Genomic DNA, 26502 nt, shown 5'->3' with positions numbered 1-26502 from the left:
GCAGACACAGCACCCATACACACCATTTTTTTCAAAGACACATAGAGCTGATAATTTCACCATGGCATAGTACATCAAAATGGGTAAGTTTTAGGGACAAAGAATTAGGGAATTGGATGGAGAGAAAAGGCTATCAGAGACTAATGCAATGCATAGTTTATATAACATATTTCTGTCTGCAGTTGTGGGTGAAATGATTGAAATTTCTAAGGGACAAGAGCACACTTGCATAAATACTGGGACTCAGACGACACTCAGCTTAGTCTTTTAAGTCTTCTACATATTTTTTCAGTAGTGATGCAAATCTGAGAGTATGCAGCAGTCATTTGACAGCAATACAATCCAAAAATAAAACAAACATGTACCCCAACACTGCAAACAAATCAAAATCAACCCAAAATGCCATATTAGACAACAAAGTCTTAAAAGCTGGTAACTACCATTTGCAGGGCTAATAACCACAGCTAATAATTACAGATACAAATGTGTGCCGCAGCCTTTAGGAAACAATAACTAACACAGACTGTCTCTTAGAGTCCATTACCCTCTTTTGATGACTGTAGAAGTTGGCATTTAGATTAGGCCACATGACTTGCATCCTACCCGCTTGCCTGGCTGTAATAGCACAGCCCTAAGAGTCACCCACTCCCCATAGTCTTTCTTGTACCGTGTACTCAAAATTTTGTATTCACTATACAGATGTTCTTTCTTGCCTTGTGCATATGTGGAGAACTAGACCAAAAAAAAAAAAAAAAAAAAAAAAAAAAACAGGGCAACTCAGCAGCCCTGGGGTGGTAGCTTCGCTGAAAAAGCCCTTGCAGTGCAAGCAAGAGGGCCTTGATTTGGTTCCCCGAGAACTCATTTTAAAAAAAGGGGGGGGAAAAAACCCAACAACTGGGTGTGGCACCACATAAGCACGCACTGGTAATTACTGCACTGGAAAGACTGGGAGGGCAGAAACCAAGGATCCTTGGAACTCTCCAGCCAGCCAGCCCAAACTGGTGAGTTTCAGGCCAAGGAGAGGCCAAGTCTTGAAGAATGGAGTGAACAGCATCTGAGGACTAACAACCAAGTTTATCCTCTGGCCTACACATACACACACACATGCGCACATGCGCACACACACATGCATGCACACTCATATACATACATGAAGAGGATGGCAACTCATAGGCTAGGTTATCAGCTCTAAGCCTTTATGTAAAGCTGTGAACGCTCCGGTCAGCAGAGGCACCGGACTGCTGATCCTTAGATGACTGCCCTCCTAGGTTTCTCCTTTGGATGCCTCTGTGGCTTCATTTCCTGCAGAATGAGGTCTTCCCAGGTAACCGAATGGCGTCTGGATGACACTGTGAGTCATTTCACTGTCATCATGCAGCAGGAGGCATTGTGGTGAAGATCAAGCTCCCCTGTGGAAGTGATGAAAGTTCCCTGGTGTATTTTCTATTTATTCCGAAATGATTGCACTTGACACCCAGGGCTGACTAATATCTGTGTGTGACCAGTTACAGGCAGATAAGTATAATTGTCATGAAGATGAAGGTCATTGTGCAAATATTATGTCTAGACGAGTCAGAGGGCAGATTAGGAGAAGGACCTAGCCACTGCTGGCCATCGTGCAAGGGTTTCCAGGGAGCTTTGCTTTGCGTGCAAGCAGCCACCACACCAGGGGCATCTTAGGATCACCATAACTCGAGCTCTCCCCAGGGGATCTCTCGTGTGAGATGCTCCAGCAGCAACATATATATTCTTACTTTTAAGAGTTGCTTTAGCTAGCTCTCGGTTGCTGCCCTTGGTCAGGGTGTCATGGTTGGCATTATGGCCACAGCAGACAGGGAGAACTTAACCAGAATCTGTGAACCAGAACTGCTGGGTTCATGTACTTCTCCCTATGAGACTTGTTGCTGACTGTTACTTAGACATGAAGAACTGGAAAATGCCAACTGCCTTCCGGACTCAGTTTGCTGTTAAAAGGGAACTGAGTATCAGTGAACATGTAATTGGAAGACTGTGCCTCTGTTATAGAATGCTCACATTAAAAAAATTTACAGGAAAAGTAAAAATATGTTTATTATTTTAAAATAATTTTGTTCATTAAATATTTGATTGGAAACTGAATTAACATATAAAATGGAACTATAACTGGAATATAATAGATTACCATACTATTTATAAAATGGTTTCATGCTTTTCCATGTTAATTTAAGAAAAACATATAAAAACCTGATCTACCGTTTTTAAAATTTACTGATTATGCATACAGTATTCTGCCTGCATGTCCAAAGAGTCTACCAGCTCTCATTACAGATGACTGTGAGCCACCATGTGACTGCTGGGAATTGAACTCAGAACCTCTGGAAGAGCAGACAGTGCTGTTAACCTCTGAGTCTCTCCAGCCCCTGACCTATCACAGATAAAGGCATTCATGCTTGAAGGCTCTCTGGTCTCATCCTCATGGAGCTGAGTTGTTTTGTTATTGCATATGCAAAGTTCTCCTGTAAAGCACACTGTCCCTCAGTGGAGACACACAGAAAGTCAATTTAAGTCGAGCTAGTCAGAAAAGACAGCGATAAAACAGAGCATAGAAGAATGGGGAAGTTCTCCAAACGAGTCAGACTTCTGGAGGAGTGGAAGGACCACCCGTGGAAAAACACTTGGGGACGGGCATGAGAAAGCTTTTCAGAGAAGGAAGGGAGAAAATAAGAGGGAGAGTGAGAGAGAGTGGGGGGGGGAGCATGAGCACAAAAGGACTCAAAGCCTGGCATACGGAATCTATTTTCAGAATTCAGATATTCCATTTTGTCATTATGTTTTAGTGGTGACTTTAAAATCCACTAGGAAACATTATTTTTAAAGGAGAGAAAGAACAACAGACCGTCTCGAAAACTCTCTTCTGGGTTCCGGTGCTGGTACCTGTGTAATTTCACACCTGTCTCATCAGTAGCTGGCTGTGTCTCAGGAGACCTGACATCTCTGTTTTCTGGGTGGGGGAGTCACTTAGGGAAGAGCAAAGGCTAAGGGGAGCTTGGCTCAGGACACGGGCATCTTTCAGCAGGCATGGGGTGGATGGTTCAGCTTTAATATCAAAAGTGGCTGAAGTGGGCTTGAGAATACTTTTAATTCGGCAGCACATGGCGGGATGTCTTTTTCCATAGGTTACACACTCCAAGCAATTTGTTCCTAAGCATTTTCTTAATAAAAGTAATGGTTGATTAAGTATCAGAAACACAAAGGGAACTATAAAAATAAGAAAGTAACAGCTTACTGTCTTGTGAGACTAAGAAACAGAAATTGTCTGGGCATGGTGGTACAAGTTTGTAATCCCAGCACTCAGGAGGGGTAAGATAAGAGAATCTAGAATTTGAGACTGGCTTGGGCTGAGCAGCAAGACCCAGTCAAAAGGAAGAATGGAAGGGAGGGAGATGGAGAGGGACATATAATGGGAAGGAACACTGAAGAATCCAAAGAGGGACTAAGGTGGATATGTATAGTGGATAGAGAGAAAAGACAGAACGAATAAAAGGAAACCATTGTGAGTGATTTACAGAGGCTTGTCACACTTTTTCCTATTATCTTTAACAACTGTCTAACTCTAAGTGACAGACATTATGCCCACTTCAGAGATAAAAGTGGCACCGAGATAGATCAAGTAATACGTACAGGATGACAATCGTAATAAAACTGTACACGTGGGATTCGAACACTGAATCTACTCACTCCCAGCAGACCGCGGTGACCATCACTCAAACCCTACAGCAGGCTATCTTCTCTAACATTAATACCTTACTGATTGAAAAAAATGGAGCACTGGTTGAAAAATAGCCAGATACAAGTTCATCTATTAACAGCTACCAGTTTAGGAGTTCCTTGAAAGGAATCAGTTAATACACTGTTAAAACCCACGGTTCTAACTCTGCTCTCTGGGACTGAGTCTGAACACTGAGACTTCTTACAGCTTCTTGGTATTTGAGGCAAGCAACTCTCAAACCCACCAGGTATCAATTATCTCATAGACAACAATATGTCCTACACAGATGTCCAGCTAAACGCTTAATGCGTGTGGGTTATGCTTTGACTCCGAGATCGCTGCCATCCACAGAACCTAAAGTACAAGTTGCTCTCAGGTAGTTAGAAAAGGGTCCTTTCTAACTTTTGTGTTGCTGGACACTGCAGAGGACAGAGAAAAAAGCCAGATGACCCCACCCCGACCTCCCTTCCTTAGACAATGACGCCCATGGCCTTGACTTTTTGATGGCTGCTTTTCCTCCATTCCTTTCTGCTCATGGGAATAACACGATTTTTTTTTTTCTAACGGTAAAACTGACCCTTTCTTGTTTAAACCCAGTCAGCTGGTCTTACTGCCTCCACGGGGAGCATCAAATTCCGACTGAGCATAAGGTCCTTCTGTGATCTGGTCCTCCCTGACAGCCAGGTGGCCCAGACACTTGTGGAAGCTCCAGTCTGCGGAACTAGTCTCAGTTCCCAGCTGATGCTGAGACAGGACACTGCCCTCCTTTCCCGACCGGTGTTCCTTCCATCCACTCTTCAGGACTGGGCTCTCCATCTCCTCTTAGGCAGCGAGCGAGCTTAGCTGAGGATTTCTTTCCTGGCAGCTGAGAGGATTGTCTTATATTGAATGCTGTGTTACAATGGCCTCTTAGCCAGAGTCTACACAAAGACCCCGTCAGATTTTACTATGACGTTTAGCACAGTGCCTGGCACACAACGTCACAGGTACTCACTGAAGATTTGTTTAACACTCCGCGAGGGTCTCAGTTCTAAAACCTGGGGACCGCGGCTTTGTTAGCCATTTTCCTTTTCCCTTAAGTCTTTGCAGAAAAAAAGTATATGCCAGTAAACTCACAGTCAAATCTCCAAGCATAGAGACAAGAGAACTAAGAAAACAGACTTGTGGAAATTGAATGTAAGACACAAGACATGCTGCCAACAAGTCCCGGGGCCCTTAATCAGGTTTCTTTCCCTTGTTTTCTGGCTTTCCTACCCACCCTGTGAACTTAATACCAGCTTCTCAACTTTTTGGTTTTATACGCCCCTTGGTAAGTTTTATAAGGAAATGTTGACCAATTAATTCACATCTGAGTGGCCTTTGCTTTAGATTTACAGACCATCCCTTCACTTCATATTCATGGATTCAACTAAACGTGCTTTGAAATTACCAGGAAAAGTAAAAGTGTATTAAATGGGTACTGGCTTTTTCTGTCTTGTTATTCCCTGAAGAGACTAGCATAGTAACTATTTGCATAGTATTGATATTGTATTGGGTATTAGTAAGTAATCTAGAGATGATTTAGAAGTCTGTGGGAGGGGCTGGAGTGTTGGCTCAGTAAGATCTCTTGCTGCTCTCTTCAAGATTTACTTATTCATTTTATGTGAGTGTTCTATCTGCATGTATGCCTGCAGGCCAGAAGCGGGCGCCAGATCTCATTACAGATGGTTGTGAGCCACCATGTGATTGCTGGGAATTGAACTCAGGACCTCTGGAAGAGCAACCAATGCTCTTAACTGCTGAGCCGTATCGCCAGAAAATTTATTTTATGTGCCTTGGTGTTTTGCCATGGGTGCTGGGTCCTTGGAACTGGAATTACAGACAGTTATAAACTGCCATGTGGGAGCTGGGAATTGAACCTGGGTCCTGGAAGAGAAGTCAGTCCTCTTAGCTACCAATCTCTCTCTCCAGCACCCCCTCACTGCTCTCGTAGAGGACCGGGGTTTAGCTCCCAGTACCCACATGACAGCTCATAACCATCCATAATTCCAGTTGCAGGAGATTCAATTTCTCTTCTGACCTCCGTAGGCTCCTGCATACATATGGTGCCCAGACATAAACTCAGGCCACAAAAATGCAAGAAATTAAAAAAGAAGTATATAAATATATAAGAAAATAGTGTGGAGGTCTGTGTGTGTGTGTGTGTGTGTGTGTGTGTGTGTGTGTATACATACTGTGTATGCAAAAGAAATGAGATATCAAAAAGTATACCTGTGTGTCTTTTTTTAAGCATCACTATTAATAAGAGCAAAGACATTATCAACATATGAATGGATAACAAAAAAAAAAAAAGCAAGAGACATAGAAAGGAGAAAGAAATATCTGGCCACAGAGAAGAATGAATCTTGCCATTTGCTGCAAAACCTGGAGGGCAGTGTGTTAAACAAAATAAGTCACACACAAAAAGCAAGTACCACATGTTCTCTCATATGTGAAAGCTAAAATTGTCAATCCAGATATAGAACAGTGATTACTAACACTCATGAGGGCTAAGGGAGAGGGTGAATTTCATCAGTGTTATATGCTCTTTACACACATACAATATTTGTCAAAAATATGAAACATTAAAAATAAAGAGTATTGCAGGATAAGCATATGCTATATGGAAACACTCTGCTGTTTCTAAAAGTGACCCAAGCATCTGCAGAGCTGAGTATCTGTGAAACGGAGGGAGGTGGGGAAGGGTCGTCACAGAGTGAACCCCTCTGTGGCTCTCAAGAGGTACTTTCTTTTAACATGAGCAGCATATACCTGCGCTTGAGTATGTAATGAGCTGCTGTCACTCCTTTCTAATTAATCTTTAAAATGGACCCCCAAATATTTGGCTATACCCATTTTTCTATGAACACTGAGAAGTCAGGGGTGAGGTCCTTTTGAGCACATGGCAGAGCATTTTGGGAAATGTCTGCTTTCTTTCTCCAGTTCCACTTCTTTCCTGTCAGCCCACGGCACAGACTGCTCTCGCACCATCTTCAACGCTGTACTGTTTGTGGACACGCCTTTCTTTTTCTCCTGAAGTTTACACCTCTTATAAGCGGGCCTGTGCCTCACTTTCTTTTTTCTCCTTAATTTAGGGTCCAGTATTTTTCGGCATATGAAAACGCACGACTGAAGTATCTGTGTGAGCTGCACGGCTACTCTGCCCACCGCGTCCTTAGGTCTACTGTCAGGGAAACATCGTGGTCATGTCATTCACTGGAGAGAAACCTCAGCATCAAAAGAAGCTCAAGTAGTTTCGAGAAACCATTCCCTCTCCCTTCTTGCATCTACTCACCCTCGGCTCCTTTTAAGCAGCTCCTACTTTTTTTTAAGGAAGTGCACAGTAGCTCTCAATACTAAGCAGTCTTAGGCTTCCTCTTGATGCTACAGAAGAGCACAGTTTGCACACAGCTGGTCCCAATAATGCCAACCCCAGAGTGACTTGGGTAAATGCAACACTCTGCCATTTTACATGGAAAGAACCATCGAGTCGACATGAACCAGGTTTGGGCTTTTATTTTGCAGTGGAAGGTCAAAATAAATGCTTTTTTCAAACGAGTGAGCTCTCTTAGACGTGTGATGTGGAATGGTCTGGGGATGCATGGGTTACTTACTTCACATCCTCCAAAAGGCAGCAGCGGGTTTCCTAGGGGCTTAGTCACAGGGTTGCATAGTAACACCCGGGGAATGAGTAGAGAGGGAGAAGCGAAAATAAAAACAAAATCAACTGTTCAATTAGAGCAGATGGAGAAAAACACTGCATAAGCTAATTGATTATAGCTATCGTGACAGCTGATTATAGTGTCTGCCTGTAAAAACACTGGGGGAGAACCACAAAAACCCTCCTGGCACTGTTTGGCTGCCTTCATGAAATATCCTTCAAATGGATGATGTCATATATTTTGGCCCGTTCTGGTAACGGAGAGAACCCATTGATGTGGCCATATAGAGGTAGGTCTGTTCTGCTGAACACAGCAAGCTCGGCAGCTTTACTGCCTGTGCTGTGGGATGTTCTAGGTTAGCATGGCATGATGTCCTAGGGCTGTAACAGTAGAGCCTTTGGGATATATTTGATTTCTTGTACCCAAGTACCTTCATAGTTAGTGACATTGCTATACCTTCTGACCCGGTGTTAAAAGGAACCATCCACGTCCAGGTGTTCTTTGAGCGTGAATATGAGTTTGACCTCAAACCCTCTCCCCCACTCCCTCTGGTACACATCCTGCTCAAGCAGATAGGACAAATTCATCACAAAGCTTTGGGAGGGCAGAGAGAGCATAAACAGAAAGTTACAATGCAACAGTTAAATCCCGGGAGCACTCTAGGGACCTGGCAAGAAAGAGAACTCTGAACTACTCGGGGCATAAAGGCTTCAGAAGTAAGTCTCAGACCGGGACATCTAAAGTCATCAGGAGTTTGTCAGACACACACAGGACACTCAGCACAGAAGCTGGTGAGAATTCACTTCCCAATAAAGAACTGGGTTACAATTCACAGCAGGAGGCGCTTTCCATGCTGTGGATCAGAGGAAGCGCATGCGTGCGGGCAAGGGGCGCAGGAGCGGGGGAGGGACGCTAAGAAGGGTCCTTGATCTGAAAACACCTGTCTGTGGCTGGGTGGGCCACGGTGATGCCCCTCTTCCTTTAGCAAGGTAACTGATGAGAGAGCAGAGAGTGCATTGAGAACGGGTGAGGGAGGAGAAATCTGGAAGCCCCTGTAGGTAGCAGTTATAAAGCTGAGTCGAGATAAACGGCAGCTCTCAAAGAGGAGACCACTGGGGGAGCTGGGCATGGTGGTACATACACACCTTCAGTTCCAGCACTCTGGAGGCCGAGGCAGGTGGATCTTTGAGTTTGAAGCCAGCCTTTCTATCTACATAGTAAGTTCCAGGTCAGTCAATAGTGAGATGCTGCCTCAAAAAACTGGCAGAAAACAAAACAAAACAAAAACAAACAAACAAAAAACCACGACAAAACAGGTTCTAGCAGACACACCAAAGAGTCAACTTGGGACCTTCAAAACAAGTCACTCGGGGGTAGGAGAGATGGCTCAGTGATTAAGAGCAGTGACTGCTCTTCTAGAGGTCCTGAGTTCAATTCCCAGCAACCACATGGTGGTTCAAAACTACCTGTAATGAGATCTGGTGCCCTCTTTTGTAATGCAGACATAATACTGTATACATAATAAAAAATAAATAAATCTAAAAAGAAAAAGAAAAAAGAAAAAAAAAGTAACAAAACAAGCCACTCTTTAGGAAAGTGACTCACATTCTTACCAAATACAGCCAGCAATAGATTTGATCTTAGACTCTGGCACATATGACCCCCATATAAGCTTGACCTGTACAACAGCTTAGTCAGCATCACCACTACATCCGAGGCTACACCTGGTAACCAGAACCAGGGACCTCACTCCCTGTGACAACCAGACACAGGCCTAGAACTTCATGACACCCACTGGACAGCATATAAGCAGAGACCAAGAGCTGTGTTCTGCTCTGCACATCTGGAGAGATACCGCCTTCATCTGCCCTACATCTAGAGAGTCTCCCTCTGGATCCCGACTCTCAAATCAGAGACTTCTGTTAGAGACTGAACCTGACCTTCAGCTGAGATACGTTGCGCAGGTGAGCAGCCTTAAGGACTGTAGTTAGGAATTTAGAGTGTGAACCAAGTATAATGAGCCTTGGCATAGTAAAATACATAATAAAAGACAACTTTTGTTACACTATACTATGAATCGCCACAGAGTCCAAACTTTACTCCTGACCTACTACGTCAGAATCCCTGGGAGGAGTTGCAGTTCTCAGATTCTGCCCCCACATTCAGAACAGAGGCCCTCAGTCTACACAGTAGTCAAGCAAGTAGAGAAGACTATGGCTGGAATAGGAACTGTCCCCCTCCCTGCCAAGGCTCCTGCATTGAAGACTTTTCCCACTAGGTAGTGCTACTGAGAGGTAATTGGATCGTGACCATATCAATGGACTATTAGAAAGGAGGACTTGGCTTTATAAAGTATGCTTTGGGGACTTGCCTTTTAGGGTGTATCTTGGGGACCGGGGACACAGCTCAGCAAGTGCTTGCTGTTCTTGCAGATAGCCCAAGCTGGATTCGCGGCACCTACGTTGAATGACTCACAACCGCCTGGGACTCCAGCTCCTGGTGATCTGACACCCTCGCTTCGTTTCCATAGGTACCTGCATGTCTATGTGTCTGTGCTGGCACATGCATTCCCCCCCCCCCACACCACACACACACACACACACACACACACACACACACACACACAAATAAAAATAAACTTTAAAAAGAATTGATGTTGACCCTTGACACTCTCTCTCTTCCCCCATCTGCCTCCTGGCTGCACGGAGTGAGCAGGCCTCCTCCAGTACATCATTCCATTCCCACGCTTGCCTTGCCACAGCCCCAGAAGCAGGGAAGCTAACTGACCATGGGAAGAAACTTCTATAACCGCAATTCAAATGAAACACTTTCTCCTTTTAGGTGGTTTCCTCTGGTATTTTGTTATAGTAATGGAATTCGATTAACACAGTGACCTTGAGTTGCTTCGTCAAAACCCTTTACATGTGTGCACATCCAGGTAGGGACACACTGAAACCGAGATAGCATTACATGAGAAGTCCCTGCAGTGTGCTGGCCATCCCAGAGGAGCTGTCCCCATCAGCAGAGGGGTGAGAGGGTGTCTGGCTACCACATGCTTAGTGTCTTGATCCTTAAAGCTATGGAAATGCCTTTGTATACACCTACTCAAAGGAGACATTCCAAAAGAACTTGGTGGACTGATTCTACGGGCCCAAAATAATGCAGATCCTTAGTCATGCAATGACATCAATCCGGCCAAAGGAGGAAATCAAGTCCCCCACAGACTGGCTGAGATAAACTTCCTTCAGCTCCCGTCTGTGTGTCACACTCTACAGAAAGTGCTCAGGACCATCCTAGTGCAGTCACTAAGGTTCCTGAGCTCCAGAAAGAGCGTGCTGGGACACGGAGAGTCAGAGGAACGTTGCACGGCCGCTGCCTGAGGAAAACCAACCAAGTGTAGGCCAAGTGTAGGCAATGTAGAGCCGAAGGCACAGGTGGCCAAGTAACCCATGTGCTTTTCGTGCAAAAGGCAAAAGAGAGGCATGGAAGCAGAAGCCAGATTCTTCAGTCAAGTTTGCAGAATTTTTTAAGAACTAGGAGAGGTGAAAGACCATATTTGCTTAGGAAGGAAGGAAGGAAGGAAGGAAGGAAGAAGAAAGACATGACAAAGGTGGATAATAGTACTTATGCAAGCCTGACAATTGAATGTGACCTCATGGCCCCAAGAATCCCCTTCCCCAATAAAGTCAAATGTGGTGGGCCACAGTTGCAATCCCAGCATGCCTATGGTGAGATAGAAGGTTAAGACAGGAGAATGGTTCTAAAGTTTGCAGGCCACCTCGCCTGGAGTCCACAGCACAGGAGCAAGAGACCCTGTCTCAACAAGGTGGAAGGTAAGTACTGACTTCTGAAGGATGTTCTGTGACTCTCCACGCATGCCATCCCGCACATGCACCCACACACACACACACAGAAAACAGACGTTTGGGAAACCCGATATCCCCCTTAAAGGAAATGAAGTTGTTCTAGGGTCCCATGGCGTTCAACTTCTTCCTGAAACATTGTTCTGAACATTGTCCCCAAACTGAAGGAGGCCAGGCTGCCAGCTAGGAAGGCCTGGGAGAGGTGCGTGCTAACATCACTGCAGAGGACAGGCAGCCTGATGGACAGACTCCTAGGCTGAAGGAAGAGCGGAAAGAGGATGCTGTTGTATTCAGAGCAGACAAAATCTGATGTGGCAAGCAAGGGAGAAGGTGAGGCTATGCAATGGGTTCCAGCAGGTTGTTTGCTTTCTTCTTTTACCAGGCATTAACTTCCTTAAGCTATATACAACCCAGTCCTTTTAAACAAAGGTATTGACATGGAGCCGAGCGGTGGTGGCGCACACCTTTAATTCCAGTACTCGAGAGGCAGAGGCAGGGGGATCTCCATGAATTCGAGTCCATCCTGGTTCACAAGAGCTAGTTCCAGAACAGCTAGGGCTGTTCTGCCCTTGAGAAACCCTGTCTTGAAAAACCAAAAAGAAAAAAGTGTTGACATGTCAAGCTGTGTGTGGGTTTGTTTTAAAAATACACAAGATGCTTGTTTTTCTTTTGGAATAGTCAATACACTGCTGATGACATCACTAGATAACCTTGTCTGGGTCGTATTTCAATAGCCCCTAACTTTGCATGCTGTAGAGCAGGTGTTTAAGTTGGCGTGCACATTTAAAGCAGACTCTTGTTGGTGCACAGCACATGTTAGCTTTCTCTGGGGATGGTGGCTATTTCCTCTTCCGTGTCTCTGCCGTGCTTATAGGAAGTGTTTGCTTTATTGCCTCAATACCACCCTGTAACTTTGAAAGGAAAAAGTCGGGACTGTTTCGTTGAAACTGCAAATGCTTCTCACACAAATTGCATTAAGTAAACAAGATTGCCATCTGCCTGCACATGATCGTCTCTGTTGTGGAATAGAATGCTTGTTTAACTATATAAAGATGCGTTGTATCTGTTTGTGCTGTGGAATAATTGCTTAACTACGTTAAAGACATGCTGGTTTTGTTTGTGCTGCAATCGTTTAACTATGGAAAGGTGTGTTGCTGGTTCACCTTGCCTGCCTAAGGCACCTGATAGGTCTAATAAAGAGCTGAATGGCCAATAGCTAGGCAGAGGAGGGATAGGTGGGGTTGGTGGGCAAAGAGGGAAAAGGGGAGCCAGCAGCCCGCCAGGGGCCAACCAGACACCGAGGGAGCAGGGAAGCAGGATGGACGATACATAGACGAATAGAAAAGGGTTGATTTAAGTTTAAAAAGACAGCTAAGAAACCAAACCTAAGCTAAGGTGGAGCATTCATAATTAATAAGTCTCTGCAACACGACTTGGCTGATGTTCCAAGAAAGCCGGCTACACTTTCCTGCTTACCAGGCTCTCAGGCTGCACCAGGTATTACTTTACCTACCGGTGCTGCCACCTTCATCTTGGCTGAGCATCTGAAAAGCCCTGGGAGAGAATCACTGCAGGCTCAGCAAGCACTAAGTTCAACAACAGGAAAGCTCACGGGACTAGCAAGGCACAGACCCTGAACCCATGTCTTACAAAGCCAGCTCCTCCAGTCACTAAACAGCAGCTGCATCCTTGCCTCCCAGCCTGGAATGAAAGCTCTCCAAACGCAGGGACTACAGTGAAATCCGGATTATCTTTGCACCCGTTCATTAGCCATCTAAAGCATTAAAGGCTTGTTGTTGCTGTTGTTTCTGTTGTTTATTTCGCAACAAAGTCTCGCGTAGCAGAGGCTGGCCACAAACTCATTACTTAGCCAAGGATGACCTTGATCTCCGGGCCCTCCTACCTCTGCCTCCTGAGTACTGGGACTTCGGTCACGTACTATCATCATGCCTAACTTATGTGATTCTAGGACTGAGCCCAGGATATGATAGGTAACAGATGTATCACCTGGGCTCCATCCCCAGTCCATCACTACTATTGTTAGTGTTACTGGGTTTCAGAATGAGAAAAGGAAGGCCAGGGAAGTTTGCACCCTTAGAGACCCTCTTATTCTGAGTTCTGAGACTGGAATGTTGATTTCCCCGCTCATGAAGGTAGCATGCAAGCAGCCCCCTCTGCTTGGCATATACCCCACTCCCCGGGAAGGAAACCAGTTCAAACTGGGTATGTGTTGGAGCACCTCTGTGTGAGGTCACTCAGATTAAATGCTTTTATTCAGATGTGGAGAGCTGAGCACTGAACAAGAGTCAGCTAAGATAAGAACACAGCTGCTGGACCTGAGCCTTCAGCATCTGAAACAGGAGTCTTAGAGTTCATGACTTGCTCCAAGTCAGACTTCGAAAGAGATGCTTTTTTTTGAGTTATACATATTCCTCTGCTCCTTCCCTTCCTCCCTTGTCCCCTTCTTCCCCTCTCCTGTGACCCCCACACTCCCAATTTACTCAGGAGATCTTGTCTTTTTCTGCTTCCTATGCAGATCCATGTATGTCTTCCTTAGGGTCCTTTGTTGACTAGGTTCTCTGGAGTTGTGAACTGTAGACTGGTTTTTCATTGCTTTATGTCTAAAAGCCACTTATGAGTGAGTACATATTATATTTATCTTTCTGGGTCTGGGTTACTTTACTCAATATGGTTTCTTCTAGATCCATCCATTTGTCTGTAAATTTCAAGATGTCATTAATTTTTATTGCTGTGTAGTACTCATTGTATAAATTACCCCATTTTCTTTATCCATTCTTTGGTTGAGGGGAAACTAGGTTGTTTCCAGATTCTGGCTATTACAAATAATGCTGCTATGAACATAGTTGAGCACATGCCCTTGTGGTACGATTGAGCATCCTTTGGATATATACCCAGAAGTGGTATCGCTGGGTCTTGGGGTAATTTTTAATCAAGTATTCCAGAGGCCTCATCAAGGGAAAAAGCCAGGGAGGTAAAGTGGGCACAGGTGTAAGGGACAGAGCCTGTAAAACTCAGATTTGTGTGTGTAAAAGCTCCCCCACTCTCAGACACTTACTGTTTATCAATTGCAGACACCTTTAAGTTTGCAAGCCTCCAATAGACACAGATTTCCCAAGTCAGGGTCTAATGTCAGTTTCCCCCACAAGACTATTCAGACTTCAGCTACAAGAGTGCATTAACAGTGAGTGACTACATAAAGCAAAACTTTGCTCCTAATGCTTTGGGTCATCAATTCTGACCTAAAGTCTCCCGTGTATCATGACCACTCACTAACTAGACAACTGCTCCCAGGTCTTTGGTGACCAGGCACTCGCTATTCAGTTCCTACAGAGAAAACTGTATGTTTTCTTTGTCTCTAAAAATGACATTTAAAAAAATAACTATCTCAAAGACAGACTGTATGGAGCAAGACAAAAAGTTAGACTGCATGCGTGTCAGATTCATGCAAGACAAGGAATTGCTGGAGACACGCTGATCGCTGGCATGCTGACTGAATGGCTGACCAGGGAAGGGTTGACAAGGTGGCCTTTTGAGAGGGTCCTCTGGTACACCTGGAGGCAGTCAGTCAACACAGACTTAGGAGCAGGAGTGAGGAATGTGGGCGGTTGGGCTGAAAGGGGTGTGGTCATCCTTAAGAACTGTCATCACTTGGTCTTAAAGAACCGGCTGCAGAGGTCTTCATAGTGAGAATAGAAGGAAATAGAAATATAAAGAAGGGAGGGTTGCGAGCTGACCCGGACTTGAAGAGGGTAGAGGAATTTGCTTGACATCAGGTTCTGGGGCCAACCAGGGACAGGGAATCACTACTCCAATTATTCTGTTCAAAGGCTGAACCACTTTAACGTGCCATATTTTTAGGATTGTAAGCAATGTACTAAGCAAATACCAATTTTACTCCCCACCTCGTGCTCTATACATTTAAAACAAACAACAGGTTCTGATAATTTAAGGAAAAGCGGGCAAACTTGGCAGCAGCATAGTTTTGCCCATCAAAACTACAACGCTGCTTCCATGGTCACAAGCACTGCTCCCTTAAAGCACCAAGTATAAGACTCAGTCTCTGCCCCCTTGGTACCAGTTAATGCTGAACACCTGTGGTTAGCTGGTCTTCCTTACAAGGGGTGCTTAGCTCAGGGCGCCCACCCAGACCATCAAGGGGCTGTGGGAAGTGCTTTGGTAAGAGCTGGGAGGGAGAGAAGAAAAGCCATACTGTCGGAGAGAGACGCTCCCCCAAGTCTGGGGGGAAAACCCTCTCTCCTGCCCAGCAAGTCTGCTCTCTCACCCCAGGGGCAGGGTGAGGAGAGACTCCGGGCTGGTTCAAAAACAAGGTTGCCAGCTGCTCAGCTGTTATGCCAGATGCAAATTAACTGCCATCAGAATGCGGAGACACTGGTTAAGGCTCCTTCCTTAAGAAAAAAAAATACAGAAACCAGACATGCTAACTAAGAAGTGTTACTCTCAGCCAGCTTGTGTGAACGGAGTGTTTGGATGCAAATCTCCAAATCTGCTAAACCCAGCGCCGGGACGGTGAGGAAACAAAGTTCTACGTGATGTACGTGAAACACACATCAGGCTTTGTGGACAGGGGGTCATTTTAGTCCAACACATGCATTAGATACATCTTATATATCATTTCTTCATCATAAACCACTTGAACTTTTTGTTCATGCCCTTTTCAGGGGCAAGGTGGGCTGATAGACTGGAATGTGGGTACCCTAGAAACAACCGGTAAGAGGTAGAAGTCTCCCTGGGACACTCTCCTCCTGCCTTCCATTTAAAAATTAAATGAGATAAATTTATCCCAGAGAGGGCAGTTGCTCAGTCCGACAGTTTGACTCCTGCACAGCACTAAGAACAGAAAAATAAAATGTGTTGAGTTTTGCTCAGTGGTAGGCACAGTCCTGAGGGTTTACACGGGAGGCTTCTTTTGGTCCCCACAAATTTATGAAACGCATTATCATTTCCCAGAGGTGGTTGGCTGAACAAGGTTGGTTTCCAAAAGGAACCTTGATTGGAACTCAAGTAGAAAGAACTGAGGGGGCATTCTCAACTACTAAGCAAGCTAGGATTGTTAATCGATTGCTGCTGGCTGCGGGTACTTAAATGTATACGCCGAAATAAGTAACCATGCCTTTTTGGAGGAGTAGCCTAGAAATCTAATTTTGCACACATAACTACAATCTTTAAACGACCACAGAAAATAGATATTATCCGCATTTTACAGGTAACAAAGCAGAAGGCAGTTGAGTACACAGCAATTTCTCAAAGTTTCACTAGCTGATGACTGGAAAAAGCAAGATTCAGCATTCAACTCTATCAAGTAAAGTAAATCTGCCTTCCTGCAAGACAACGGGCATGTTCCCTAAGCACGGTCTGATTCCACTTTAAACAGGCACGCAGCGAACGGTTGTTCTGAAGTCAACGTGGACTCGGGCATTTCTGGAACCCATTTAACTCTGCTGCAAGAATTTCACATTCCTAAACACCACAAGCCTCTCTCCCATCCCCCAACCAACACACACACACACACACACACACACACACACACACACACACACGAATTTCACATTTCTAAACATCCCAAGTCTCCTTCCCATCCCCCAACACACACACATACACACACACACACACACACACACACACACACACACACACACACACACCTGTTCACCCCGGGAGAGACTTACTATGAAGAGGCCGTTGGTGAAGCAAACTTCCCTACGGTGGTTTGGGGGCTGTTCCGTTGAGACGGACAAGGAGAAACTTCAGCGGCTGCTTTTCTCAGAACACGGACAGCAACAGGATCACAAAGCAGCAGTCGAGGACTGCACGCACCGAGCGCTGAGAAAGGGCAAGGGCCGCTGTTCCAGGAAGGCAAGGAGGGGGTTCTGCCGTGCTCCTGGCATCTCAGTGGCAGTCATTCCCTCACCGGCTCTGTCAGGGGCAATATGTCTGAGAAAAGCAGCTCGGGTCCCTCACCAGAGCGCCTTAGACAGCTTCCAGGGCTCTCAGCAGAGCAGGCAGCTGCTCCCACTCGCAGCTGGGTGGCGAGTGCCCGGCGGTGCAGCGCGGGGACGGCGGGGCGTGGAAACACCACCTGGCCCGCACACACCTGACACTCGGGTGCCGGCCAAAACCTCTCCCGAGCGAAGCAGGTGGGGCCAACCTCCCAGGCCCGTCCCAGAGCTACTTGGAGATGTTTTGCAACACCAAAGGACCAGTCCCAGAAATGCAATCACTTCTCTTTTTTGCTAGAAAGAGCGCTTTAAAGTGAGAAACGAGCCACTTTCCAGGTGCTGAAGGTTCCGCTCTCCTCCTCTCCCCACCCCCACCCTTTTCCCCTCCTTTTCTCAGAAGGGAAAAAAACCAAAAAACAAAAAACTTTAGCTTTGAAAGGGAGCAAAGGAAGCAGCCAGCTAGAGGAGCCCAAAGAGGGGGAGGGAACAAGGTTTGTCCCCACCACCCGTTTCCCAGCCCACCTCCCAGGAAACTGTTTTTGAAATTCCGACGCTGAAGTGTCGGGGAGCTGACCCCGTTTATAATGGAGATGATTGACAGTAAACAACTTCTTCCAGGGTGAGGGTTAATTCTTCACCTGGCTGGCAGGAACCTGCAGGCCCGCTAAGCCAGGAAATGCCTGCTCCCATCAGCTAGATGTGAGAAGGGCCTGCCAGAAAAGAGGCTGCGGGCAGAGGAAGTCGGTCCTCTCCCCTCCCATCAACCTGGAATTTAATGCACTCTCTTCATTCAGTTTGAAGCAGGCAAACGAATGCCAGTCCAAAACCCCGCTGTTCCAAGCTTTTCTCCGGATTTGCTGTTCTTCCTTCCTAGAAGCATTTTCAAAGCATTTCTTGTTTTGACTGTACAGTTTATGAATTTTCTGAAGTCACCGGTAGTCATGTACTGAACTTATAATCACTGGAGCCAGACATGGTCATTATCCCTTCCACCTCTGACACACACACACACACACACACACACACACACACACACGATCGATCCCAGGAACAATCCAGCTGAACGTGGCACTGTTTTCCTGCCCTCTGTGTTGCTACTCAAATCAGATGTTGTGGTCACCATGGTAACCACCTACCTGTTCTCCCTCTTCTATTTATAAAACTTAAAGAGCATTGGGTCTATGTTTTTTTTTTTAATGAAAACTCAAACAGTTCACCAAACTTGCCAGACAGTAATTTCATGTAAATATTTCATTTAAAGTAATGATAAATGTGTCCATCAGAAACAGTCAAGAAAGCAGAACTGAGGATTAAAACCTATTCGGTGCTTAAGAACTTAGAAAAAAATTCCAAGGGGTTCTCAGGGACAAAATAAGGTTATTATTAGTTTTTAACTGACCTTAACCAAATGGCTGTCTTGGTGGGACCCATGGCTCTAGAATTCTCCAGGGCTTTAGCTAGAAGTTTTATGTGTGTGGAGTCGTACTCTTTTGTCTGCGTTTCTCTTATGGCACAAAAAATACTTGGAATGAAAACAAAGCTTTCTTTTTCTTTTGAGGAACTTTTCACTCTTCCGTTTCATGCATTTATATTATAATGCATTTGAGCTATTTCCCTGAGCCCTCACCTCTCATTCCCTGTCCTCTCCCGTGGTGGTGGTGGGGTGACCCTCTTCTCAACAAGTGTGCCCTCTCCCACCTGCTTTGGGTCTTGACTGAGCATGGGTCGGAGGTCATCGACGGCAGCAAGAACAACCACCTGTTGAAGACTCTTTTCTCTGGTGTGCATTTTGGACTCTTTGCAAAACTGTGGTGGCTGGAGGTGCACAACCTGACAGCTAGATCTCGATCCCATTCCACTGATCGATATGTCTATAACTGTGCCAGTACCATGCTCTTTTGATCATTTTAGCCCTGTAGTATATGTAACTTGGAAGGCTTCCATTTTCTTGTGTTAGATATCATGATGATTCCTCCAGAGGTATTCTTTCTTATTGTTCACAATTGTTTTGGTTATTTTGCTTACCAGAGAGGTCTTTCGCACTTCCAGACATATGTTAAGATAGTTTTCTATTTTACTGTGAAGAATTCAGTTGGGATTTTGATTAGGATGACATCAAATTGGTCAGTTTCACAGTATCAATCCTACTTGTCTATAAGCATGAGCGGGCCTTCTATTTTTTTTTTTTTTTTACTGTCATCTTCTATTTCTTTCTTCAATGTTGTAAAGTTTTCATTGTGAGTTCTTTTAGTGCCTTGGTTCAGTTTATTCTGAGTTTTTGTGGATTTTTTGTTGTTGTTGTTGTTTGTTTTTGTTTTTGGTTGCTGTGAATGGGGTTGTGAAGTAACAGTAACCTCCATCTTAGGCTTAAAAGCCATTTATAATAAAGACAAACTAGGTCCACTACTGCTTGATTAAACCTGTGTTTCTCAAAGATTGGGCTCTGCCTCACCTGTGATCTCTTTAACTACAAATGGTTCTGTATTGCAGGTCCAGAAATGGCAATCATGTCTCACTTTTAAAAAAGTTAATAATCATCTTGCAACCCTACCTTTGTTTCAAGAGTCGTTATGGCTACCTTGTTATGACTAACTGTTGTTATGACCGCCTTGTTAGTATGTCTTTGTTTCAGGAGATTCTTATGAGTAAGTTGCTATGCTTATGTTCAACCTATTTTGCCCTCCAAATGCCCCATTTGGAAACTCCATACCCCAAGCTATAAAAACCTTGTCTTCTTCACATCCAGTGCTGATCTCTTGAACCTAGCCATTGGGGGAGGCAGTCCACGGACATGAATAAAAAGCTTACTTTAATTAATTTGGCCATGATGATTTGGGTTTGTGGTCTTTCTCCTCTGGTCTTTGGGATTAACAATTGTTTCCCTGATTTCTTTCTCATAATGTACTAATTTGAGGTTTGGTTTGACCTTGTTTTCATAATGCCTTAAAATGTGTCCTTAGGTTGTTTATTTGAAGTCTGTCTAGTTTTTTCATGTAAGCACATAGAGCTATAGACTTCCCCCTTCGGACCACTTTCATTGTGTCTCATAAGTTTTGATACGTTATGGCTTCATTCACTTCTAGGAATTTTCAAATGTCCTTCCTAATTTTTTTCAATGGTCCATTCCAAGTTCAATAATGTGTTGCTTAATTTCGATACCTATGTATATTTTCTGTAATTTCTCTTGCTATTGATTTATAGTCCTGTTCTCCTGTGATCAGATAGACTACAAGGAATGACCTCCATTTTCTTGTATTTGTTGAGACTTGCTTGGAGTAATAACATGTTATCTATTTTAGAGAACATCCCACGGCCTCCTGAGAAGAAAGCATATTCTATAATATGGGTGGAATGCTCTGTAGATATCCCTTAGGTCCACTTGATTTATGATACAATTTTATTCCAATGTTCTTGTGTTTGTTTTTGTTTCGGTGAGCTGTCTGATGGTGAGAGAGGGGAGTGGAGTATTAAAGTCATTGAGCATTACTGTTTTGGGATTAATCTGTGCCCCCCCCCCTTTTTTGCCTGGTTTAGCAAGACAGGGTTCCTCTGTGTAGTCCTGGCTGTCCTGGAACTCACTCTGTAGATCAGGTTGACTTCAAACTCACAGAGATCCGTCTGCCTCTGTCTCCCAGATGCTGGGATTACAGGCGTGTGCCACCACAGCCTGGCAATCTGTGACTTGTTATCTAGTTGAGTATGTTTTATGAAAATCAGATGGGCCTGTTTTTGGTGAGCTTCTGGATTATAACATTTCCATTAAGAAGTAGCAGTTGGTCTAATGAGCATGTGTTTATTTGTGTGCCTCAGCCTTTATCTCTAGCAACTTTCAATACACTTTCTTTTTTATCTAGTGTTTTAACTATTATATAACAGGAGGAGACTCTTTTCTAGTCCTACCTATTATTTAATGGTCTGTGAGTCTCCTGTATCTGGATTGGCAACTCTCTCTTTAGATTTGGGACAATTTCTTCTATGATTTTATTGAAAGTGTTTCCTATTTCTTTAGTATAAAATTCTCCTTCTTTTAAGCCTGTGGTATATATCACAAAGAGTTTGCGTGTTCTTCCAGGATTTTTTTTAATTATCATTGACCTTGACAGTGTGATTCAGTTCTTCTACCTTTTCTTCACACTCTGGAATTCTGTCCTCCACTATCCTAGTGAGGCTTCCACTGAGTCGTTTCCATTGCATGTATATAGGTGTGTCTGTGTTTGGGTATCTGCACATGAGTAACAGTACCCAGGGAGGCCAGAAGAGGGCAGTGGCTCCCCTGGAGCTGGAGTCCTAGGCAGTTGTGAGCTAACCAACGTGACTGTGGAAGCTGAACCCTGGTTCTCTGTGAAAGCAAGGTATATTCTTAATTGATCTCTCCAGCCCCAATCGAACTTTTAATTTGATCTACTTTATTTCTCATTTTTGCCATCATTTCACTATTTAAAAAGATACCTCTTTAGTGAACTGTATTTTCAAATCTTGACTTCACTTCTGTGTCTCATCATGTTATTTGTTTGTGTTTTATTGGAATATATCTGGCTCCTCTTTGAGCTGTTCAAACATGTTTATAATTGTTCTTTTAAATTGTGTGATTGGAGTTTCACCAAGGTCATTTTCTTTCCGAGTCCACATTACTGCTGAATTGGTAATTTACAGCAAGAATAAGCTATCTTGGCTTTTCACGTTCTGTGTGTTTTGGGCAGGGACCTGCCCATCTGGGCTTGGGTTGTTGGTTAAGATTTTTGCTGCGGTAGGATTTTAATTCAGGTCACCTTTCTACTTTTAGTGGAGATACTTACATTTTTCAGGAAAGACTGGGTTTTAATTGGGTTGAGGTGACCTTTGACCTGTTTAGATTGATGTCTAGGACACTAGACCCTGACCTCCACTGCAAGACGAGAAGGGTCTACAAGTACAGTCATTGCCAGGGGTAAACACGCCATGAAAACAGAGTATCCGTTTACTACGTCACAGCTATTCCTTAAGGAACGGTTGTTTGGAGGAGTAAAGGGACACCAACAGTACTGTGAATAGAAGCATATTACAGCGGTATTACAGGTATGAATAGAGAAATAAAGAGAACGAGAGAAACAGCACAGTGGGGCTAGCGATCAGCAGCATCAGGTTGCTAGATAGAAAGCAGGGGAGTGACGCCATGCATAAAAAGAGGAACAGCAGAAGCAAACGGGAAAAGGCTGTGGCAGGACCTGGGGGTTTTGTTAAAGGTATGGAAGGGGAAAGATAGGCACTGAAATTGCCTCATCGCGCAGGAGGCGGAGTCACGGAGCCCCTGTAATCTAGGGCAGCCTGTGTACTTTGAGAGAGGAAAAAGAAAGATGATAGGCTGTGGGCTTGAAAGGAGGTGTGAGCGGTGAGGCTCCAAGGTGGCCTGCTACAACGGCTTCAGACATTACATAAATTATAAGGGAAAACTGCAGACTGTGCAGGGCAACATGAGCTGGGTGGACAGTGGGATGGGGCACATTGTCACCGACTCCCTGACCCCAGGGGATGGAAGTCAGAGTCTCATTGTAATCTTAAACATGAACAGCAAATGGAAGTTGGGATTACAAGTATGAGTGTGCATCCTCTCCTGAAACCGTGAACCAGGAAAGGGGGTAAACGTATAAGTATCAATGTTGTGTTGGGCGTGCGTGCATGTGTGTGTGCATGTGTGCATGCCTGTGTGTGTGCATGTGTGCGTGCATGTTTCTTTAAAGCAATGTTAGCTCCAATCATAGTTCTAGATGCCATGGGAGCATGCTGGAAACTGAGACAGGCAGAGGGCAGAAAGTTAATGAATTCCTGCAGAAGGATGAAGGGTATACAATTACAGACCCGTGGATTGATTTTCTCTATTAAGCCCAGGTTATTTGACCACCATTATGACTCTAGTTAGCCACATGTTAAGAGTTGATCTCTGGGGCAGGTCAGTTATTGTAGACTGCATGTCAAGCTGCCTTAAAAAAGAAACACAGCGGTCAAGAGCTTTTATTACAAAGTTCTTCCTCTTGAAGCATCCAGAAGCATTGCCCTCTTTGGCCCCTATAAAACACTAATGAACCCTGCAGATAAAAGTACTCCCCTGCTCACACCTGTATACATCACCTAAGACAGGCAGTTTGCTGCTTTCCAGTCAACAACGTGGATGGAGAAGCTACACCTGGGTGTGGTGGTACTTGTCTGTAATCCCAACACTGGAGACGAAAAGCAGGCAGCTTGAGGTCATTCTTCATAGTAAGATCCTAACGGATGAAGAAAGAAGGCGAAGGAGGAGTAGGAGAAACAAAATTCACAAAGTATCTGCGCCATCATCGCAAGGAACTCCATTGCTCTCAGCGGAGCGCTCCCGTTTTGAATCAGGACTGGATGTTTTCTCTGCGCAATGAGGTTGGAATTCTGCACCATTTTAATGATGGAGTAATGGTAGATCCCACTTTTGATCAGAACAGGAGATTTTCATAGTCACTGCAGAGAGAGTCTCAGCCAACCCAGTCATCAATTGAGAGAGATTTGGAGGGTGAAATGCAGGCCCCTCTGAACAGGTGAGATGTTGCAGTAATTGCCAGGTCGTGGCCAATATCAGCCGGTCTTTTACCACCTTCCCGGGATAATGTGGTTTACAGGAAGGCTCACTGAAAACATCAGCACAGTAATTGATGCGAATTCTGACAGCTGGAAGTCCAGGACCACTCTGTGGCTTTGTTTCCTTTCTTCTCTGCTGGTTGTATCTCCCTCCCCAGATGCTCTGGAGACTTCTTTGTAGACCTCCAAATCCTTCAGAATCTACTATCTTTATTCTATTTTAGAGTCTCATTATGTCTCCTTGACTGGCTTGGAACTTACTACCAACCTGGCCTTGAACTCCCAGAGTTCTGCCCACACCACCCCTGGAGCTCTATAACGTAAGGTGTGAGCTATCTCGCCTAGACCAGAAGCTACTCTTTGTGTGTGTGTGTGTCAAACAGGATTAAGAAAGATGGAAGAGGCAAAGAGTGATGAACTTTAAGATTTTTGCTCTGAACTAAAACTTCAGACTGGGGAAAATGGAGACTTGGCTTAATTCCCACCTTGGCCAAACTCTGCTAGGTAATTTTAACCAAATCATTTTTTTTTTAAGTCTGCCAAGCTGTAACATGATGGGGCCGGCTTGTTGGGGTTTCCATCCCACCAGGTACCCCACAGCTGGCAACTCCCAAGGAAAATCACACACAGGACTCCATAAGGTTATAAACTGATTGGCCCATTAGGTCAGGCTTCTTGTTAACTCTTATAACTTATATTAACCCATTATTCTCATCTATGTTAGCCATAATGGCTCCGTACCTTTCTCAGCTGGGCAAGTTATATGCTGCCTCTTCGGTGGTCTGCGCAGCAGTGGCGGAGGGACCTTCCTCCTCCGTAGCCCTATTCTATTCTCATTGCCCCACCTCTACTTCCTGTCTGGTTGACCCGCCTATACTTCCTGCCTGGCCAATCAGCGTTTTATTAAAATACATGATTGACAGAATACAGATAATTCTCCCGCACCACCAAGCTTTATATTTAAGAGGACCAAGGAAACAAAATGTTTTTGCAATGTTCAGAGTTGAATATAAATGCCAAATGTCAAACCACCGTATAGCTAAAATGATACTATAGACTGGAAGTTTCTTTTTTCTTTTCTTTTTTTTTTTTTTTGAGACCAAATTAAAAGATGCCCAAGTTTAATAGATGGCAATCAATGACAATATTCCTGGGTATACTGGAAGTTTTAGACAAATTAAGAGACATTAAAAGAACATGACGCCTTTGATTAAGCATAACCCAGCTAAAACAAACTAGGTAAGAAAATTCAGCTTTGAACCTCAATTCTATATTCAATCAGGCATCTGTTCCTGTGTTCCAAATGTTTCTCTGCTCCATCCAGCCCTTTCTGGTATCACACAGACCCTCTCTCGATGTGCCTCCTTTTTTTATTACGTGACTTTACTTGCTTGTAAATAGGACTTTTCAAAACACATTCATCTGGTCTTGTGTCCTCTCTGTTGGAATCCTTCTCTGATCCCCTGTGAACTCCAGCATCAAACCCTTGTTCTCCGTGAAGAACACAGTCCCCTTACAAACGTGATATATAGAGATGCTGACATCTGCTCTCACCATCTTCTTGTAAGACAGGAGGATGCTGGGCTGACAGCTTTTTCTTCTTTGTCTAGCCACACCATTCATTCTTACAGTGCAGGCTCAGCACCACTGCCTCTAGGAGTCCTTCTGAACTTCGCAGCCTGAGTTAAACAGCACCTTTTGATTCCCACAGTGTCCCCAACAGCACGGATCACAGCTGCTCCCTGGGATATTTTGGATCCTTCTTTGGCTGAAGGCCCCACTAATAGAACTCAGCCTAACTTTTCTGGCAGCTTGGTTGCAATAAACACTGCAGAGACATCTCTGAGTGTGCACAAGTATGACACAGAAAAGTTCAAAATCCAATTATTTACCTTTCACGGGTAGTTACCTTTATATATAATAAAAGGATGCTTAATAGTAATCAATGAGTGAATCGTTAGTGGTTATTGCTTTGTCATTCAAATTAGTGTCTTACTAATGTGTATTGAGGACTTTAATTTGGCATTATAATGGAAGGTTAGGTGCCATATGGCAGTTGGTTACTCTGCCAAATTCTTTTATTTTTAGTATTAAATTTTTTTACTTGTATTATTCTTGGAAGTCAAAACACTTACCAATTATCTAGATAGTCAAAAATCAACTTCAGGTGACACTTGTTCTGGAAGGTATTTTTTTTTTTTCAGAACCAAAGTCTTTTGGCTAGGTTGGGATTTTGGAGTTTCTTAGAAAGGCAGACTGTCAGGCGAGACTGGCATTTGGCTTCAGGTTTCCAGTGACTGTATCAATACTTAATTTCTCTCTGCAGACTGTACTGATTAATAAGTAAAACAGAGGCTGAGGGACCTCAGCAATGAAAGTCCACTTTGTTTATGACTTATTGCTATTTTCATATCATCTATTTTTGACAGTGGGGTTGCCCTGTAAAGTGTCTGTTTTTCTTTAATGTATTTCATTAGAGAATAAAAAAAAGTCAAAAAGCATCTAAACATGGACAACAACTTTGTTTAGCTCATAATACACACAGAAGAGGACACGATAGGGCGACTGAGGGTATAGAGAAGCGGTGTCAACATAACCCAGCTAACTCCTTACTTCCCTTTGGATGGCGTTATCTGATTTCCAAGCATCTG

The 26502-nt window shown here is 44.2% G+C and overlaps 1 protein-coding gene across 28 annotated transcripts in view; it reads right to left on the bottom strand.

Moving 5' to 3' along the window:
• Positions 1-26502, bottom strand: part of Dlg2 (discs large MAGUK scaffold protein 2) — a 1777227-nt gene that overhangs the window by 199905 nt on the left and 1550820 nt on the right. Inside the window, exon 1 of one of the 28 annotated variants that reach the window (XM_085683023.2) lies at positions 17000-17370. The exons of the other annotated variants lie outside the window; for them this stretch is intronic. The gene's annotated coding sequence lies outside the window, so the exon portion shown is untranslated. Of the gene's footprint in view, positions 1-16999; positions 17371-26502 lie in introns of those variants that run through there. 28 annotated transcript variants of the gene reach the window in all.

This window comes from Myodes glareolus, chromosome 24 (genome assembly GCF_982192425.1).
Source record: "Myodes glareolus chromosome 24, mMyoGla1.1, whole genome shotgun sequence".
Lineage (NCBI taxonomy): Eukaryota > Metazoa > Chordata > Mammalia > Rodentia > Cricetidae > Myodes > Myodes glareolus.
This window is presented reverse-complemented; position numbering and strand designations above follow the sequence as displayed.